This window comes from Megascapheus bottae, chromosome 8, assembly GCF_031878675.1.
Source record: "Megascapheus bottae isolate mThoBot1 chromosome 8, mThoBot2.hap1, whole genome shotgun sequence".
Taxonomy (NCBI): domain Eukaryota; kingdom Metazoa; phylum Chordata; class Mammalia; order Rodentia; family Geomyidae; genus Megascapheus; species Megascapheus bottae.
Genome location: NC_143516.1, coordinates 916,917 through 923,568, shown reverse-complemented (window position 1 = coordinate 923,568; position 6,652 = coordinate 916,917).

Below are 6,652 nucleotides of genomic sequence, written 5' to 3'. Positions count from 1 at the left end.
CCAGAAGTGGTGTTGAGACTCAAGTGGTAGAGCTCTAGCCTTGAGAAAGTCCAAGGACAGTGCTCAGGCCCTGGGCTTAAGCCCAGGACTGGCAAAAAAAAAAAAAAAAAAAAAAACTTTTAAAGGATCAGATTCACTCAAACTCATATAAAACTCCAATCTTCACCAAAATGTGTATACTAAACTTGACTTACTAAAATTCATTAAAAATTCCTATAAATACTGAAATAGCATTACCAATCTATTTTTTTATTTTTGGAATAATATATAGAGGGGCTACAGTTACATTTGTCAGGTAGCAGGTGAATTACTTCTCACACATTGCTACTCCTTTTCATGTTTTTGTCCCAATTTCCCTCTCCCACCCCTCCCAATCATCTTGTTTTTCCCTCTTCCCTTTCCTATTTCAAATAAACAAATAAATGTATATACAATATACCAGGTAATATCCTGAAATATTTATTGAGCTGTAATTTATATATCATAGAAGTTAATCTTTCCACTATAGTCTGTTATGCAACCACACACAATTTTATTTTATTTTATTTTATTTTTGTCAGCTATGGGGCTTGAACTCTGGGCCTGGGCGCTGTCCCTGAGTTCTTCAGCTCCAGGCTACCACCCTGCCCCTGAGCCACAGCACCACTTCTGGTTTTCTAGAGGTTAACTGGAGATAAGAGTTTTATGGACGTTAGTGCCTGGGCTGGCTTTGAACCACGATCCTCAGATCTCAGCCTCCTGAGTAGCTAGGATGACAGGCGTGAGCCACCACACCGGCCACACATCATTTTAGAGCATTTAAGAGAAACTTCATAACTATTAGCAGTCCCTCCCCACAATTTCCCACTTGTCACGTGGGTCTTACTCAGCCTAAGAACTCTCATTTCCTTTGCTATAGGCTTTGCAAAATCAGCACATTTCATTTAAAGGGAACAGTCCATTCTAAGGTCTTTTGATCCTTTCAAAACTCTGCCTTGCCATAAGCATGTAGCTAACTGAATTTATGGAACCGTTCAAATATTTTTAAGAAAAGTTTTGCATCCCTTATTAAGAGAAAAATAAATTAATATGAATATACAACTGGAAAAAATCAACCCATAATCAAATCTCTAAAAACAACTCAACTGTTGGAAGTAAATGTGTCTGGTCTAAAATTAGAGTGAAGCAACACTAATTCATGATGGAAAAGCCAAGTAATTGATTAGTGATGCCAGTTTCTGGTTATGCATAAAAAGGTGTACCTTCTGTCCACAGACAGCCCAGAGGGAGGACGGGTGTGTCTGAGAGGTCAGCGTTGTCTGTCTAGGAAACGGATCCACACGCGGTATGAGAGTGGCCGTTTGTGGGGAGGACCAGCCTGGACCAGGGGCCTGCTTCATGGTGCCCACACTCCGTGTCGTGCAGCGTCTCCAGGGTTCCCTTCCCGCAAAAGCAGACGGGCATATGGCGCGGTCCTCGGCCTGCAGGTCGGGGTCACCGGGCTTGGGGCTCGGCTGTCTCCCAGCTGCAGCAGCATCTTTGATCAGTCTTGAGTCAGAGACGAGTCCCTTCAGTAGGGTGACCTCAGTCCTCTCCTTACTGGAACATGGGCAGAAGTTCAAAACGCTCCGCCTTGTTAGAATGCTGCGTTGATGTGGCCAAACGCTTAGTCTGGAGTCTGGCTTTCTGGGAATTCTGTCGGTAGCACTTGAAGTACTTCCACAGAACCTTGTTTGTTCTCTCTCTCTCTCTCTCTCTCTCTCTCTCTCTCTCTCTCTCTCTCTCTCTCTCTCTCTCTCTCTCTCTCTCTCTCTCTTTGAAATAATGACAGTTTAAGAAAGAAGATTTAAAGTAATTTACCTGCAACCTGTGTGAGAACTCTTAAGCTCATCTGGCTTCTGTCTCAAGCCGGTGTTCAGAGGAGCCATAAATCTCAGTTGGTTCTCTCCTTTGGCAGAGAGAGGCCCTTCTAGTTGGCTTTCATTAGAAATGTGGCCTTGGTCTCTGGGCCCCGACCAGCTGCCTGGGCTCCCCCGCCCTGCTTTGTGTTGCCGACCAACCTCTGCTTGCAATGTGAAGCAGCGTTCTGGGGCACATGGCGGGACTGGATATTTTCCTGCACACTGCACTCACGGGGAGAAGGGGCCCAGAGAGGGTGCCCTCTGCACCTTTACAGCTTTGGGCTCCTAGTTGTCTCCATATTTAAGCAGAAATGCCTCACTCCGGTATTTTGGTAGGGCTCTGGTGACTGGAAAGCCCACAGTCCTCAATTCAGGCATGTTTGAATTCCACCATCCCGTGTGAGCTTCCTTCCATGAAGCTCCCCAGTAGACAAGCGTCTCCCCGTAACTGAACTCGAATTTCCTTCAGAGCCAATGGGGTGGAACCCAGCTAATGTGTATGGCTTTCTATCTGCATATTTTCTGTGGAACTGAGGATTCTGAGAGTCCTTTCATAGCTGAGGGGTAAGCCTTTTTCCAGATAGGTGATTTATACGTGTTTGCTCCTACACCCCACTGAGAATTGTTCATTCTGTTCTTCAGGAGCCACGTCTCTAACCAGTATCTGTTCTTACTCCTCAGCGTAAACTGTGCTTTTGCCTTCAAGTTTAAATTCCGTGGCCTAACTCATGGTAACACATTTTTCTTCCTACTGATTTCTAATAGAATTTTTAGTTTTTTGTTACTATTATTTGTATTTTTGTTATACCTGTAATTTATTTTTAAAAAAATTAAGAATCATTAATGGTACGACAGTTCCACTGTGAAGATCTGCACGGCCTCTCACCCTGGCGTCTCCCCTAACCTTCTCCATCCCGACCCCTTTCCCAGGTGGCGTCTGGTGGGATTTGTTAGGCTCTCTTCACACATATGTTTGTACTCAAATTTCCATATCCTCTTGTTTTCTGATTTAGATAGATTATAAAGTATGGAGAAGACCTAGTTTGTTGTATAAGCCATCTAACTATGCCAGAGTCGTCGGTTGTGAGACTGTTTTCCATTCACTGAAATCTCTTTGCAGCTTTGTGGAGAAGCTGTACCCGAGGGTGTGTGCTCAGCGCTGGAACAGATTGGTGCCCAGGTTTGGGCCTCTACCTGCCTCAACAACTCCATCTTGCTCTGCTTTCATGCCCACTAGGGACTTGTGTAGAGTTATCATGGCGTCACCTCTGCATGCTGGGTCCTTGTGTAGAACTAGCATTGCTTCACCTCTGCATGCTGGGTCCTTGTGTAGAACTAGCATTGCTTCACCTCTGCATGCTGGGTCCTTGTGTAGAACTAGCATTGCTTCACCTCTGCATGCTGGGTCCTTGTATAGAACTAGCATTGCTTCACCTCTGCATGCTGGGTCCTTGTATAGAACTAGCATTGCTTCACCTCTGCATGCTGGGTCCTTGTGTAGAACTAGCATTGCTTTACCTCTGCATGCTGGGTCCTTGTGTAGAACTAGCATTGCGTCACCTCTGCATGCTGGGTCCTTGTGTAGAACTAGCATTGCGTCACCTCTGCATGCTGGGTCCTTGTGTAGAACTAGCATTGCTTCACCTCTGCATGCTGGGTTGGCTTCAGCAGTGCAAATGGACCTGAAATTGTCTCTTCAGGAAGCTTTTCAAGTCCAGGTTTCATTTCTTTCACAGATTGTCTCTGTGTTCCCAAGTGGATGTCAGTATTATTGCTGTTTCAGGGATTTCTTTTTTTTTTTTTTTGGCCAACGTTATACATAGAAGTTATTGGCCTAACTTGGTTGAAATGTTCTCTCATTATCTATTTTGAGTAATATTCCCTTCCCTGAAGTGTGCCTGTGAATAACATTAATGTACATTTTCCAGTTCTTTTGATTAACGTTACCACAGCCCATATTGCTTTTACCCTACTGCTCTCACGGTATTTGTCACACCCTGTACCATGAGTGTCTTGGAGGCAGCATACAGCTTCTGAAAGTGTATCTGACAATGTTTTACTTTAAATAGTGTAAAAGTCTTTTTTATCCCCTTCCGTGGGGGTGCAGGGGTTTGATTTAACATGCCAGTTCATGAGTACAACGCGTCTTCATTAATGTCCGCCCACTCCAGGCTGCTCCATGGTTGAGTTTTCATTGCTGTGGTCAGACCCTTGGACTTGACTGTGCAGCTGTACTTACATTCACCGTCATATTTCTTGTTGTTCATCTGAACCGCTGGCAGTCTGCTTTTTCCTTCCGAGGTCTCCAGTATGTTATTTTATGGTTCTCTGGGCTCGAATTTCATACCTTCACCTCATCATGGCAGATGTTTGCTTGATCGAGAGTAAAGAATTTTAGGGCATTACCCTGCTTTCTCCTTTCCTTTCTATACAATTGTCATATGTTTGCATTGACATACTTGGTAAACCCACCAGTAATTCTTATTTTTGTTTAAATATCTTTGTAATCCTTGAATAGTATTGTGTCTTACTCTGGGGTACTTAGGGAGGGTTTGTGTCTTACTCTGGGGCGCGGTTACTTAGGGAGGGTTTGACCCCTCCAGGTCTGGCTTCAAACCTTTGATGTGGGTCCCGAGGAGCATTTGGTCTAGAGACACTTTTGTCTTACTAGAAAGGCAAACTCCTGGGCACCACACTTCACTGGCTTGTTCTGCAGGAGAAACCTCTTCTGGCCTCGGTGGCTCACTGTCCAGGGCCAGAACCCAAGCCACCCGGAGCCCCCGCGCAGGTGCTGTTGACTGCCTGGGTGTGTATTCAATTCAAGCCAAACCTGCTCAGTGGCATGCCCAGCGAAAGGGCAGCAAGGCCTTACCGCGTGGCTCGGCACCAATGCGGGGTGCCCCCTTCAGCGGGGGCTGAGCTTCCTGTGCTTCAGCTTTAGAGAGGTTTTCCTTATGGTAGGACTTTCCTGAGCCAGGGCCAGGGGAAGAAATGGATCAGGAAAGACCCAGAAGGTCTCGGGGCAGAGAAAGGGCACCCCCCCCCCGAGGCAGGGGCGAGTGCCCAAGGGCCTTCCAAAGCCAGGGTCAGCAGGCCATCTGGAAGGGTGGGCAGCACTGAGTTACCCTCTGACCCCACGGATGTTTGCTCCTCGTTAGATACAAGCATTGCCTCCTGATAATTACACTTCGTGTTCAGAGAGATATAAAAGCCAGGGATAGCCACGCACACATCCACTGCCCAGGGCCGTCGGGGGGACAAGCAGATGGCTCCAAAACACATGTGGACCTACGTGAATGTGGTGGTGCCGGGACACTGGATTGTGGCTTGCAGACACCATGGGGATGTGTGTCCCGATTCTGAGTCTCCTTGTGTCTGAGTGCAAAGGGACTGTCGGAAGAATCCCTCTCTCTCACGGCTGGCATCTGTTAAAGCCGGCATTAAAGCTGCCCCCTGCTTTAGTCCAGGGACCCGTCGTACAACCAGGCCTACCTGGGAACTTTCACCTCTCTGAGAACAGAGAGTAACTGTGTAGGTGCCTGGGATGGAGCAGGGAACTCTGCCGGCTCTGCCGACTGCTCGTTTATTACTCTTCAAGACCCCCCTTGAGTAGCTGCATCTGTGACTGCCAGCCTGATAGGGTTTCTGAGGCTGCCTCTCCCCGCTCCTTCCCTGCTCCTTCCCCACCCCTGGCTCTTTCAAGCAGCCTCAGAGTTGCTGCTTTCTCCTGGGTGAGCAGCAGTCAGGGATCTCTGGGAAAAATGTTCCTCACTCCAATCCAAAGCATAGACCGCAGAGATCTGCCCTGACGGACGGTACTGGAGATAAGGGTGAGGGAAGGACTTCCAGCTCAGGATTGGGCAACTGGAATAAGAGCACCCAACGGGAAGAGTGGCCTTGTGTTCTAGCGTGATCTAAAGGCTATATGGCAAAAGAATGTTTTTCATAACATGAGTTTTATTGTTTCTGGAAAAATTTACTCTTTAGCCTCATGGATCAAAACAGCTTTTTAAAAGCTAGAAGTGTCCATAAGGTTTCAGAAGCACAGCAAAGCAAAAGCCCAGAAACATCAATTTGCTGAAAGTAGGGCAAAACTACATTTTTCCCTCTGGAAAAACCTCAAGACTTGAATGAGATAATTGGACATGCCACTTTAGATTATGCTAAGGCCACACTGCCATCTGGACACGGCTTTCTCTGGAGCAAGAAACACCACTCCAAATCTTCCAGAAAACTCAGCTCTCAACCAGGCGTGGAGCTCCAGAGACGAAACAGAAGGGCCCACCTTACCACTGGGAAAGCGAGGCTTCCAAGAGTCGTTCAAGGCCAAGAACTCTGCACGGCACTGCATGTTTTTGTGCCTCCGCATAAATCTGGTGGATCACCCGAAATGTCGTCATTGCAGACCCCAGCCCCCCCGAGGGGCGTGTGACATCCAGGGCGCTGCCTGCCTGGGGAGGGAGTGCCCAGCTCGCTGGCAGCTGGTCCAGCCACGTGCGTCAGCTCTGTGTGATTAGCTTTCTCCACGCCTTTCACCCAGAATTCTTTTGAACCCTAAGTGTAGCTACTCGTCTATATTAAGGCCAAGTTTTCATGGTGACCTCCAAGTGACCTGGCAGTTGGTGGAAGAGCTGCAATTTATAATTGTGTAGTGGGAAGGAGAAGCTACAAGGTTTGCGCTTCGGCAATCACGCTGAGTTCAGGGAGGGCTCGTCACAGCAATGACTGATGGACTCGCCTGTGCCCGAGCCACATCTCAACGTGTGCCAGAT